Source organism: Ailuropoda melanoleuca, chromosome 1 (assembly GCF_002007445.2).
Source record: "Ailuropoda melanoleuca isolate Jingjing chromosome 1, ASM200744v2, whole genome shotgun sequence".
NCBI lineage: Eukaryota > Metazoa > Chordata > Mammalia > Carnivora > Ursidae > Ailuropoda > Ailuropoda melanoleuca.
The window spans coordinates 210839251-210854312 of record NC_048218.1 but is presented as its reverse complement, the minus strand read 5'-3'; the positions used below and the strand labels follow the sequence as shown (position 1 = coordinate 210854312).

Here is a 15062-nt window from a genome sequence, read left to right as displayed (position 1 = left end):
CCTAGGAGTTGGGGTTCAGTATTTAATACCTGCTGAGAAACCCTATGACAAGAAATTAGCATAAAAGTTGTTTCATAGCATTACGTATCATTGTCATTTTAACCTAATGTATAATACTTTTAAGTAAATTTTAGTTAAAAATGGTTTATATAAATATATAATTAAAGTTGGTTTTAGAAAGTTCATTTAATATAATGCAAGATTCATAATCCATATTTGTTTTTGACCTGGTCCTATATGTAACTATGGCGTGTGCTGTTTAATTGCCTTTAAATTAATTGTGTGAGAAAACTCAGGACTTGACAATAAATGTCCCTCAAAGCCAAGAATGAATAATGTAGTCTTTTTTATTTTAGCTATACCCTTTTTTGTCAGTTTTTACAAATATCTAATATTTTAATCTATGTAGTTAATTTTGTGAGGCTATTAAAAAGAATGCATCTAAATTAATTTTTCTCTGTATTATTCAGTTCTAAGGCAATTTATATAAGAATATTACTTTTATCTATTTTTAAATATTTTATTGTTTTGATCTTTTCTATATTTCTTATTTGTAATTTTTGAACTTTTTTTTTTTTAAGATTTTATTTATTTATTTGGCAAAGAGAGAGACAGCCAGTGAGAGAGGGACACAAGCAGGGGGAGTGGGAGAGGGAGAAGCAGGCTTCCCAGCAGAGCAGGGAGCCCAATGCGGGGCTTGATCCCAGGACCCTGGGATCATGCCCTGGGCTGAAGGCAGACACTTAACGACCGAGCCACCCAGGCGCCCCTGTAATTTTTGGACTTTTGACTAGAAGCTGTAGCTCTTAGAATCACTGCTCTTTTCTTTTCTCCCTCCTTTTTTTTAGTCTATAATTTCTCCATAGATTTGAACCCGCCTACTTTCTATCATTTAGGGATTTCTTTTTTTTTTTTTTTTAAAGATTTTATTTATTCGACAGAGATAGAGACAGCCAGCGAGAGAGGGAACACAAGCAGGGGGAGTGGGAGAGGAAGAAGCAGGCTCATAGCAGAGGAGCCTGATGTGGGGCTCGATCCCATAACGCCGGGATCACGCCCTGAGCCGAAGGCAGATGCTTAACCGCTGTGCCACCCAGGCGCCCCCATTTAGGGATTTCTTATTATTAGTCTACTGATGGCAGTCTTGTCTTCTAGCATCATTCATTCATTTAATTCCTTTTGGCCATTTTATTGTATGCTTGGTATTGTTGCAGCTGCTAGGTATGGTGCAGATTAATTGATTGATTGTTTATTATATATTTTTCCTGTCTTCTGTGATAATCCATCATCTTGAACCAATCTCCCTGATTCTTCTTTTCTCTGTATCTGTTAACTTTACTGGCCCTTTATCTGGAATACAGTATTAATTTGCTAATTGTTAATTTGGGGACATTCTTTGGACTTTTTCCAGATTTTGAGGTTTTGTGGTCTCAACTTGAATTGGCTCTGATTTTATCAGCAAATATGGGCACACAGTCTTTTCTTTTGGCCTCTCCTCTTTAGCTTTGTAAACTGTGTTGGCCTCTCATGGCCTTACTGTTCAAAGAAGATCTTTTCCATCTGATGTTCAGAAATCCTCAAGATTCCAAGATGATTTCTACAAATGTACAAATCCTTCCTGAATGCATCTGTATTGTAGGGTCCTTAATGTTTACTTTTCCTGTCATATCGGGCTTGCATGAAGCATACTCATGAGGCTGATGATTTTGCTTAATTGTCCTATGTATCTTGACTTCTGTTGTTTTTTCATTAATATTTTAATTTTGATTTAAACAATTTCATAGAAAGCCAATTAATCCAACATTATATTTTATATCATTCCAAATTACCTGTCAATATTTGTATTTGGAGTATTGTGTAATTATAATTAGTGTGTACATGTATTTTATATCCTTTTTAATAATTATTTTGTGTACATAAATTTTCTGGTGCTGGGCAGAGATGTCTAAGACTTGGAAGTGGGCAGAAGAGATCCTGGGTGTTCTGTCAGTGGAGTCCTAGGCATTGTGTAGTGGACCGTGGTGGTCATCCGATTTTGTAGGCATGGGTACCTTTGGCTGATTTTATATTGAATTGGCTATTTTACATGTCTTTAGGGTTAGAGTTAACTTGTAGGAAAGTAAGAGCAATGAAAATGATTTTGTCTGATAGAATTGATTTCTTTTCTATACGAAAGGTGGCCCCAACATTTTATTATGTTGTCCCATAGGATACTATCCAGTTTTGCATCTAATAGCAAATTGATTTTAGCATTTCCAATTATCTAAGTATATCTGTGTTTTTCACATTCTTCTTTGTCCTGGTCTTAACAAAAATTAAAACCATCTGGCTCTGCTGGTAAAGGATGTGAGGAGCAGAAAGGACCAGGGTACTCAGAGGGAGCTGCAGTTAGCTAGCAGCAGTAATACTTTAGGCTGACAGAAAGTGGGGGTTCTGGAGGTAGAGTGTCCGGTAAATACTTAGAAGTGTCCACCAAGATACAAGCTACTGAGACATGTCACTCAGAACCAGATCCTGCCTATCTAGATCTACTTTCTAGATCCACTTACTAGTTCTACTGTCACCAGAGTCAGGAGGTGGTAAAGAGAACAGGAGGGATAAAAACTCTTAAATATAAAGATGAGTAGGGATTCAGAAAATGACCTGATATTTGGGAAAAGCCAGCACTGTGAGAGGTACCAAACTCAATGTATTGCTCAGAATGAATAGACAAAGAGAAGATTTCAGAGAGATTTAAAAATATTTGATCTAGCATTGTAGACATTTTTTGGCAGAGGAAATTAAGGATATCTTATTCTCAATATTGCCAGAAACGAAAGTTCTACAGTTATTCTGATTTAAAAAAAATCAAGTCCAGACAGTTTGCAGGATATTTTTACCAGACTTCAAAGAATAGATAACTTCAGTTTTATACAAATTTGTTCAGAGATTTGAAGATGGAACATTCATAGTTTTATGGCACTAATATAATCTTGAAACTGAAAGTAGACAAAGATAGTACAAGAAAGGATCATTATAGGCCATTCTTATTCGTGAATACTTGTGAATCAGAAAATATTAAGCTGAATTCAGCCATGTATGCAAAAAAAAATCATGAAAGAAAATTTCATTTCAGGTACGCAAGATTGGTTTCTCATTAGAAAATCTATGGCTATAATTCATATTAGGGAAGTAAGTGAGAAAAAAAAAATCAAGTGAGCACCTCCAAAGAGACACAAAACACATTTAGCAAAATCAGTAACCATTCATGATTAAAAAGCGAACTAAGAACTTGAGGGAACTTTCTTAACCTGATAATGGGTATCTACTCTAAATTTGTAACTGACATTGTACTTAATGGTAAAATGTTAAAAGTATTTACTCTAAAATTGGGATGCCATCTTAAATCCTTTATTTCTAATAACACTGTAATGGAGTTACTAGTAGTACAGTTAGACAAGAAAAGGAAAAATTGAAAGGAACAAACAAGTCATTATTAATGGGTGATATTGTCTATTGAAAAATCCCATAAATCTAAAGTATTAATTCAAATAAGAAAATTGAGCAAGGAACCTGGATATAAGATTAACAGGAAAAATTAGTATAGATTAAAATAGAAAAATAATATACAAAAATCAAGAAATAACAGCAATAAAGAAAATCTAATTAAAATATTTTTATAGTAGCAAGATAGCCTAAGGTATTTTGAAAATCAGACAAATGATATGTAGAAATAATATAGGAGTCTCCTGTAATATAAAATGTTACAGGAGACTTAAATAAATGAGATAGGTTATTCTATGTTTATGACTTTCTTTATATGGTAAAAATAACAGCTCTCAAATTATTTTTTAGAATCAATGCAATTTTTTTTTAAAGATTTTATTTATTTATTTGGCAGAGGGACAGCCAGCGAGAGAGGGAACACAGGCAGGGGGAGTGGGAGAGGAAGAAGCAGGCTCCTAGTGGAGGAGCCTGATGTGGGGCTTGATCCCAGGACTCTGGGATCACGCCCTGAGCTGAAGGGAGTTGCTTAACGACTGCGCCACCCAGGCGCCCCAGAATCAACACAATTCTAAAAAAAAAATTCCATCAGATTTCTTAAAGAATGTGATAAGCAGATAGTAAAATTCTTGTGGAGGAACGCAGAGCCAAGAATGGCCAAAACAATTTTGAAGAACATGGTGATGAGAGCTGTTCTATCAAATAAAAAAAGAGCAGAGGATTGGAATAGACATGTCTCCAAAGAAACATACACATGGCCAATAAGCACATGAAAGACCTCAACAGCACTAGTCTTTGGGGAAATGTAAATCAAAACCACAGTGAGATGCTTCTTCATACCCATTAGGATGGCTGCCAACAACAACTGCAAAACACCCCCAAACCATAACAAGTATTGGTGAGGATGTAGAGAGAATGGGACTCTTGAACCCTCTTGGTGGGAATGTAAGATTGTGCAGACGCTGTGGAGAACAAGCAGTGTGGTGGTTGCTCAAAAAATTAAAATAGAATTACTATATATGATCCAGCAATTCCACTTCTGGGTATATGCACATAAGAATTGAAAGCAAGAACTCCACAGATACTCATTTATTCATTTATAAAAGTTTTTATTCAAATTGCAGTTAGTTAACATACAGAGTAATGTTAGTTTCAGGTGTACAACGTAGTGAAACACTTCATATACCACCTGCTGTTCATCATGACAAGCGCACTCCTTCGTTCCCATCCCCCGTTTCACTTGTCCTCCCACCTACCTCCCCTCTGGTAACCAGTGAGCTTAGGGTCCTCCTACTCCACTGCCGTTTTCCTCTCTTTCCTTCACAGAACTTTTTGTACGCTTATTTTCCTGGCAGTGTTATTTATAATGGCCAAAAGGTGGAAACAACCCAAGTATCCACCAGTGGATTAATAGATCAACAAAGTGTAGTACGCATCTACAATGGAATATTATTTCACCTTAAGAAGTAAAGAAATTTTGACACATGGTGCAACATGGATGAACTTTGAGAGCATTATGCTGAGTGAGGTAAGGCTAACACAACAAGATGCATACTGCGATGGCACTTGGACGAGGTCCCTAGAACGGTCAAATTCATAGAGACAGAAAATAGGATGGTAGGTGCTAGGGGCTGGGGGCAGGAGCACGAAGGAATGGGGACTCATTGTTAATGAGTGTAGAGTTTCAGTTGGAGAATGTGAAAAAGTTCGGGGGATGGAAGGGGATGGTGATGGCAGAAGAGTGTGCATGGATGTATCCCATGCGATACAACCACACACGTGGTGAACCTTAGGACGTGTGTGTTACCACAGTAAAAATAAAAGTAAATCAGTGACGAGATGGCAGTTCAAATCAGCGGTTACATTTGGCCAGCTTGGTGTGGAAGTTTGGTGCAGCTGGGAGGGCCACATGGGTGCCCCAGTGGTTATGGTGATGTTCCTTTAAGTTGGGTGGTATATCCACAGCTATTTTATAGACATACAGAGCTAAACAGTATACTGTCATTATTTAAAAATAGGAAGGAACAAAAGGCTATTTATTTCTTGGTGATGGGCTCACATTGCCCAAATTAAAGCTGATATGTAAAACTAAAATGCCAATTTATTGGTTTTCAATGGGAAACTATAAAATACACATGCATGCGCACCTATCTAGCCAAAGCAGCTTTTATTGAGAACTGGAGGGAATGTGGAAATCAAGGAGACATGGGCTCAACTCAGATAATGGAGTGAGGGCAGAGAGCCCTAAGCTTTATGTGGTATTTTGGAATTCCTGATGCTTTTTGTGTGAATGTACTCTTTGCCACATAGGTGATGTGACGCTACATCTAAATCATGTGGCAGTACTTTCTATTATATTCTACACTTTAATATTTTGTACATTTTGCTGTAGTGATATGATAAAAACCCTAATCTTTGTTTTGTTGTGTCTTTATTGGAGTTTATGCGTAGGTGTTTTATGAAACAAATAGTAAGGTGTTGACTTCTATTGTATTAAAAGTTTCTTATGGGACTGAGGATTTGACCTCAGCATGAGTTTGCTATTATGGAATTGAAAATCAGTGTTCTAGTAAAAGAAGCTTTTATGTATTTTGCTTTATTGCCTTTACTAAATTAGAGGTTTGTCTTAAGTATGTTCTAAGCATTCTCCCCACCTCCCTATGTCCACATCGGTTCGTCTTTGCTGTCGTGTTTCTGTGGTGTGAGGAGATGGAGGCACAGGCTCTGCAAGCTGACAGACCTGAGTTTAGAGTGCGTGCTGGCAAGCCTGGGACAGGGTGACGGCAGGCAGATTATTTACCTTTTTGGGACGTGAGCTTCCTTATTTATAATACAATTTACCTTCTAACGTATCGTGAAGGTTCAGTGAACACATATAAAGCAAAGGTCAGTCCCCACCTCTTCTTCCCTGTGACAGTGGTAACTACAGATTACTGGAACGGAAGTAGAAGGAAAGGTTTTTACGGGCTGACCATGACGTTATTTTGATATGATGTAGTATATTGAGAAGTATTTTTTCCAACTTTAGAATTATGTTTTAAAATTGTAATGTAAAGTCCTTACAGTCTTTTTATGTTCAGTTCTTTTATTGTTTCATTTACTTGCTGTATTAATTAATTTACTTGCGATCTTGAGGATTTTTGTTTGTCTGATATCGTGGGAAGTTTCTCATAAATTCGAATACAATGAACATCTTAGTTAAGTGAACTGGCAATGATAGTGTTTTTAACTTATCCTAAGATACATTCTCTTTGTCAAATTTTATTAACTTGAACATCTTATAGTTTTAATTTTTCCATCTTAAATAGATTAAATGCAGAAAATATTAATATTAAAAATATTTCACTGTAGCTTAACAAATCTTTCTGTAAAGCTGTTTTCTTTGACCTGGAACCAAAACTTTTTTTGCCCAAACTCTTAATGATTACCTTGGGAGCAAAGGGGGGAAATATTTGACACTCTACTGATGCTCGTTTGTAGCTTTTTTCATGGTTTAAAAGAATTAATACCTGCCTTTATTTTCTGTTCCTTATTAGTGTTTCTGTCGATCTTCCCCAGATGACGGCGTATATGTTTGGTGCAGTCTTGACAGCATGCCGAGCAAACCTTACCTTAGCGTTCCTAAGAGACTCTTTTTTGTTAAATGAACAGTGGCTTGATATTTATTTTAAATGTTCTGTAAATGTAGAAATTTTCCCCAGGCTTTCCTGATGGGTAGAGCCACAGTATGTCACATGGTGTTTCCATACCTTCTGAGAGGCCGAGATGTCCAGGCAAAATCTTGTTTAAATGTTCATCACCATAGAAACATGTCAGCTTATTGTTAGACCTTTTGTATATACATTGTAATTGTCACTTCCTTGATCTTCAGCACAAAGCAATTAAGTGTGTAGTTGACCAGCATGAAAAGTTCAAAAAGCAATTATAACTCTTCTAATGTTTTAGACTTTTACCCATTCAGTGCTTATTTAAATCTAAAAAGAAATCTGTCTACACGTATTTAGTCTTTACTAGCCTATTTAATTTAACCTGTTATAATGTTGTGATAGTTGTAATTTTCAAAATAATATTGATATGAAACTAGTGTAATTATATAGCTTGCTTTTCTTAAGAACAATGTAGTGTTTCCTGAGCAGAAAGAAAGTACTCAGTTTCAATGCTGTTTTTAACTAGTACATTGAGTGCTTATTGAACTATGATTTTAATAAAAGGGGTGGAGTTTAATTAAGGTAACTTAGGTTTATGGTTTTGGTGAGGGGTTAAGATAAGTATTCATACTGGGGATCAAAATATGACAGAGTTCTTGAGATCTTAGTAATAGATGACATAATACAAACATTCAAAAGTACTTGAAAGAAGTACAACTGTTGATAAGTTCAAGTTCTTATAGTTTGTGATCTTATATTCGGGAGACCTTCCTTACTTTTTAAGATAAACAAATGGAAACCTTTTCCCTCTCTGACAATGTTTTGCCACTTTGTTATTTGCAGGGTATTTCAGTAAGTTATTCTGACATCTGGCACATCTTTTAGCTCAGCATATGCAAGAATAGAGTTGATAGGAACCTTCCCCTTGGGGCTTCCTAGCTCCCGATTTTGACTCTTAATGGAAAAATGAGCAGTAGGCGTATTTTTTGCTTATATGCTGCTCTGGTGGTGATTAATGGTAGCGATAAAAGCTCTCCCAATGCTTTCATTACTTTGCCGACAGAATCACATACAAAAGTTTAAAGATCTCACGTGTTACATGCCCCAAAGCCTGTACTTTTTAGGTTTTGTAATACTTTTATGATCTTAAGAAAGGTAGTAGCTAGAGTTTATGTATTTTTGGCACTTGTAGGAACCAGTCAATTCTGAGTTAACAGATGAAGTCTCTGGTTATTTACAGCCCCATTACCCCTCTTCTCTCTGTCCTAAAGTTGTTGAGGATAAAAAAAGCTGCCACATTGCATAATGAAAAAATTTATGTTTTTCTATTGGTGTTTCTAAAGCTCATAAATGTGACACTTTACTGATTTCAAGTTGGGCTGATTTTTGTCTCATTTAATAAAAAAGAAAAAGAAAAAGAAAATACAATTAAAAGGAAAACATAACTGTCCTGGCCTCCTAGTGGACTGAGTTAGAATGACGGTTATTTCATCCTACAGCCGTTATCCTCAGTATTTCATAAATCCTATCCAACAATTTCCATGACTTCCTCTGTGGCAGCCTTTTCTGTAAGTGTAATATTGCTCATTCACTCTTTTATACTTAGATTGATAACTGAAAATGAGCAGGTTTATTTTCGTGAGTTATTTACTATTTTTCAAAAGTAATATTGATAGTAAATTTTGAACCATTTATATGATTTGACTACAGAGGTCTTTTTTTGTTAAATGATTCTTTTATGACTGCTTAAGCGTGTGAGTATACATTTTAGACATTTCTTCTTGATATCATTCATACATATGTAATAGAAAAAAGCATCTTCTTGGAATTATATATTCTGTTTCTTTTTAGAAAAACTTCACATACAATTTTTTTTAACACAGAGATTTACTTGAGGACTTAGTTTGTCAGTGTATGGGAATAAGTGTGTGGGTCTTGAACCTTGATATCACTGTCAGATGGGTCATATGTAGGCTGCATTTTAAAAACTATTTTTCTTAATGAGAGAATGTAATTTTTATTAATGTAAACAGATAGGGGTAGTTTTTGAATTTAGTAGTAGATTACCTCTTTTTGACATAAATGCTAATGAAAATATTAAGTAGAGCAATAGCATGTTAAATGAGGTTATTTTAACTAGGCTGTTTTCAAATGATTTTATATCAAGGTTAAGTTTAGAAAAATGACCAAAAAGTACTTGAGAGTACAGAGAGTATTTATATCAGATTTTGTGAGCAGCAGGCTGTTAATAACCTGCTCTGACCAATATGGTAACCACTAGCCATGTGTGACTGTATAAATTTAAAAGAACTAAAATTACATAAAATTGAAAGTCCAGTTCTTCGTTCATAGTAACGACATTCTAAGTTCTTAATAAACACATATGGCTAGTTGCTGTCTTATTGGATAACACAGAATAGAACATTTCCATCATCAAAGAAGGGTCTATGGACAGCACTTTTGTATGCTATTAAATCATAAATAATTTGTTTCATCTATATTTGTTTCATCCATAATTATTTTGTACACTATCTAAATAGCAGAAGAAAGAGTAAGACCCAGTTTTAGGGATATATGTGTGTAGCACCTCATTTGCTTAGAAGTGGCACTAGTGAGATTTGATGTTTATTTGTTGTTGCATTAGGGCACCTGTTTCCCTGTTGCTGGCCTGTACTTCTGTTAGCAAGTTCTGACTAAGAGTGACATGATCAGAGTTGTGTTATGCAAAGATTGCATTCCCACTGCAATGTAGGCAACAGGTCAGGCAGAGAGAGACAAGAGTTGGATATTGGACTACTAGCTAGCAAAGTAGGGAGTTGTCCAGGTGAGACGGATATGGTGGCAGAAGAAGTGGATGGATTTAGTCGTTAATGACACAGTAGAATCAGAAGGACTTGGTGTTTGAATAGATCACACAAAGTGTGTGCGTCTGTGTGTGTGTGTGTGTGTGTGTGTGTGTGTGTGTTGGAGGGTGCAGTAGGAAGGGGGATGACAAGGATGTTTGCAGCATCCGGAAAAAACAACACAGTGGGTAATGGTGCCATTCATTGGGGTATGTAACACTGAAGGAGCAGGTTGAGGGGATAAAGTGATAAGTTTGACTTTAGAATTAAATTTAAGTACTTGTGAGATACTTGAGGGGAGGTGGCAGCTCAGATGTATGGATCTTGGTCTCAGTGGTGAGATTTGGATTAAAGATATAAACTTCAGGGTCGTTGGTTACATGAGGAGGCAAGATCACCTAGGGGGAGAACAGAGCAGTCTAGCTGGTGTCTTCATCAGATCAACTGTCTTCATCAGAATTGACTGAGGTGTCTTTGGGCTGGTTCTCAGGGATTGGCAAGCTTCTTGGTAATGCTGACATATGCCAAAGTTTGAGAAGCACTGATCCAGCATGTTGAAAGGATGAACATCTAAGCCTGAGCCATGGGAGGAAAGGGATGAGACATTTTCCTTTCTATAAAGAGTGGAAGAAATAAGAACAGAGACAGAGAAACCAGAGGTAGGGGAAGGAAGCTCAGGGATGTGCAGGCTCCCCAGTTATGTCCTACTAAGGAAGAGGCAAGGGCAGCTGCAATTTGCTAGAAAGTAGGGAATGAGATTAGGGTCAAGGAGAATGGAAAACATTTGAAAAATCATTGAGGGAATCGTTAGCCCGAGATCAGCTAAGTATTGCCAGGTAACAGCAAAGGGCCACTTTGGAATGTAGTAGCACACATTTCTCAAGGTTTTGTCAATTTCTTTCACAGAACTGAGAATTCAAGGAATGAGCCACCAGTGGAATTAAGCTATCTGGTGGAAATGAGAAGGACCAGGAATATTAGAATATTATTGGTACTGGATTATCATTAAAATACGCAGTTCGACGTAGGGTTTAGGCAAGTGAAAACAAGACCAGTCAGAGGAATTGGGTGGATTGAGGGAGTGGAGGTTATAATGATGGAGACACAGTGTAGGTTAGAGGACTGGAGGTATCAGAGACAAACATGGAGCAGTCTCACAGTCTGAGATCTTAGATGTGGGTCTGAGAGACGAGGGAGTCAGGCTGGGGCAGAATGGATGTCGAGTTCATTAGGAGCTTGCATGTTCATCATCGTGGCAGGGGAAGTGGTAAGAAGTGCTTGTCTACCTGGTATTCACATCAAGAAACGTGGGATTGTTTCTTATGGGTTTGTGGATGGAAGGTGACAAGAGATGAGAAGAAGGTGATAAGCTGGCATTAGGGGAAATAAATTTAATCCAGAAACACAAATGATATGTGAACTCCAAAGCCTTGGAAATTTTAAAAACAAAGGCAGTAATGTGAGCCATACAGTTAACTCATATATTCTGCTTACTAAGCACCCAGCCTAATGCTAAGCATGTTACTTATGTTAACTCATTTGATCCTTAAAATGACCCTGTAAGGTAGGGATGTTATTAATAAACCTATTTTATAAAGAAATAAACTGATGCACAGAGAGGTTTAGAAATTTGCCCAGTGTTACACAGTTGGTCAGTGATAGGACCAGGCTTTGAACCCAAGCAGTCTGCTGCTGCACTTGGGGTCCTGAACTAGCTTACTATACTGTCTTGTTAACTGAGCTTAGATACTTTAAAAGTTATTTTTCTGGGTGCCAATCTCTTGGAAGTTAATTCTTTTAAGAAAAAAGTTAAAAATTAAAAACAACATTAATTTGTTCTCATATTACTTAAAGTCATGCACTTTCACTCTATGAAATTTGGAAAATACAGAAAAGGACAAAGTATACAAGAAAAATAGTTCCTTGTAACCATAATCTTTTTAGCTGGCCTTGTAGGGCTTGGTGTTACACAAACATGATAATACCCCTCCTGTCTGGGAGAAGGGGCTATGACCAAACTCCCCCTGCAGCTCTCAGTCTCTGACAAGCATCAGCACGTTGGGTCCTTGGGGGACCCTTACTTCTCCCACCTGCCTACTGTAAGAGCATTCACTGCTAGATCGTGGGAGTCTTCTCATTGCCCTTAACCCAATCTCGTGGGTCCTTATTTGTTCTTCTCTAGAAAGCCGTGTTAGCTGCCCACACTTGTCACCCAAAGCTGCCAGAATCGTGGAGGGTCGGAGATTTTACTGTATTTGCAAGCTGACAATTAAGTCTGCTAGATTCCTGCATGGTGGTTGTAGACATGAGACTCCTGGATCAGAGACAAAGGACTTCAGTACTCAGAACAGGCAAGCCATAAGCTAGCTTCCTGTTCCCCAGGACAACACTCTGTCCCACCAGCCTCATGGGGACAGTGTGGCTCAGGTGGAGGCTGCTCCTACTGTGGGCTCAGGTCACAGCTGAGGAATCTCAGACTTCGGGGAACCCACAAATGGGCTGCAAGCAAACTTGCCTGCCCTTTGCTCTGTAGGAAACATCTTCTTCTATTCAGAGAGACCCCATCTCTAGTTTCCAAGGCTGTCTGCTATCCAGACATCCTTAAAATGATAGGCCAGGGGCTCCTGGGTGGCTCGGTTGGTTAAGTATCCAACTCATTTTCAGCTGCGGTCATGATCGCAGGGTCATGGGATTGAGCCCCGTGTCGGGCTCCACCTTCACTGGTTAGTTGGCTCAGGATTCTCTCTTGCCCTCTCCCTCTGCCCTTCCCCCCCTGCATGCGTGCATGCACTCTCTCCAAAATAAATAAATCTTAAAAAAAAAAAAAAGTCCAGAACATGGGCTATCCCTGCCTCTGTGAGATGTACAGAAATAAGAGAGACTCGTGGAGCACTGGCTTCCAATGCAGAAATACATATTTGAAGAAAAATACATTTAACTGCTAAGAAATATTTCTTACCAAAATATCAGAGGAAGTGTATAAATCTTATGGAAGATTGATTCCCCAGCATTTAATATCATTGTAATGGTTATTATTATACTTATTATTTCATTATTATAATTGTTTAATAATTATATTATTAAAACAGTTTTTTGGGACAGTGGGTCTCAGACAGTTCCAAGAATCACTACTGTTTAGTTCACATATCAGAACACGGTTACAGTGTTTAGCTCATTATGTCGTAACACTTAAGACGCCTATTAGGTGTTTTGGGAGCCCTAACATTCCTAACTGCTCTTTGGAGGCAGGCAGGATTTGGGCTCTAGTCAGAGCAGGAAGAGACCAGCTGAAAAGGATTACACATACGCATCAGAGCACCTATTCTTCTGATCTGTTATAAGCTTTCCACATAATATTTGATGTGTAATAAGAAGATTCTTGCTTACAAAAAGACTATTGCTCAGTGAAAAGGAAGGGAAAAGAAATTACCGTTAAAAGGTAGCCAGCTCTCTGGGGCACCTGGCTGGCTCACTTGGTAGAGCATGTAACTCTTCATCTCAGGGTTGTGAGTTCAAGCCCCACACTGGGCGTGGAGCCTTCTTTAAAAAAAAAAAAGGGTGGCGGTCATGTTTTGGTGTTGTAAGTGGTTTGAAAGTTGTGAAGTGCAGGTTTGGAGAGTTCTTGAGGAAACCTGGCGTGTGTTTTTAGTAGTGTGTTTGGGGGCTGTTTGTATTTCATCTCACTCGAACCATAACTACTGTTAGATCTGATGTGTTAAATAAAATGCAAGCGTCATTCACTCTGGTCCACTGGCCTCCCTTTCTGTGAACACTTAAGGTGTGCTGACTGCACATTTGAGGATGACATATTTTAACCTGCCCAGGGCAGCCCTGTGGTAGGACTGGACTATAAGAGCAGGCCCCTCCAACTTGGAGTCATCGTGGGGGGCTGGGGCTACTTCGCCAGGGTGCTGGGGCATTCCCTCGCCTCTCCATCTGAGACTGCATGCTGTGATTGAAGTGCAGCCTATCCCTTTAATTCAGGAATTAGCAAATAATATAGGGTGAAATCAAAATAAGTGTATTTTTAGGTCTTTATCGCACACCTTTAAGTTATTTTTAATATGGAAAGAAAGATTACATGAGATGGTTATCGAGAGACATGGATTTACTTCTAATTTTGTTTGTTTGTTTTTAAAGATTTTATTTATTTATGTGACAGAGAGACAGCCAGCGAGAGAGGGAACACAGCAGGGGAGTGGGAGAGGAAGAAGCAGGCCCCCAGCGGAGGAGCCCGATGTGGGACTCGATGTGGGACTCGATGTGGGACTCGATCCCGGAACACCGGGATCACGCCCTGAGCAGAAGGGAGATGCTTAACGACTGCGCTACTCAGGCGCCCCCTAATTTTGTTTGTTTTATTGGATGTACATTAGTGCATTACAATATAGAACATCAGTGTGAATCTTTGAATTTAGGTACAGATTCAATCATTTGGTACTTTTCAGAAATATAAGAAAGTTGTTTTTTATTAGTTGGTTTGCCTCGTCCAATAGGTTTCAAGTTTAGAAGCCTGGCCTCTGGTTTGGCCCTGAGGTCAGAATTTGTTTTATACTTAGGGGCGCCTGGGTTGTGCAGTCATTAAGCGTCTGCTTTTGGCTCCGGGCGTGATCCCAGCATTCTGGGATTGAGCCCCACATCAGGCTCCTCCGCTAGGAGCCTGGTTCTTCCTCTCCCACTCCCCCTGCTTGTGTTCCCTCTCTCGCTGGCTGTCTCTCTCTCAAATAAATAAATAAAATCTTTAAAAAAAAAAAAAGAATTTGTTTTATATTTAAAACAAAATTGTGCATAAAGATGGTTTATTATATTCCAGGCACAAGAAGTAATGATGGTTTTATCTAATGTGAAGAAAGGAGTAGTACGTAATTGATAGCCATACCCTGCGCCTGGCCTGGGTTTCTGTGGCTGGCTTTGCTCAGGGAGTCTCTGGGTTGCACAGCGGGGACGCTGGTGGTTGTAGGAGCTGGGGGGCACTGGCGGCTGTGCTGGCAGGAGCAGAGGGGACACTGGTGGCTGTGCTGGCCGCTGCGGGAGCCAGGGCGGCCCCTGGCAGGAGTGGGGGAAGGGGTGGGGGGTGCTGGCAGCTGTG

The 15062-nt window shown here is 38.6% G+C and overlaps 1 protein-coding gene across 13 annotated transcripts in view; it reads left to right on the top strand.

The window, feature by feature from the left end:
• The window catches only part of LMBR1 (limb development membrane protein 1), a 178047-nt gene that overhangs the window by 82641 nt on the left and 80344 nt on the right, over nucleotides 1-15062 (top strand). The gene's annotated exons all lie outside the window — the stretch shown is intronic.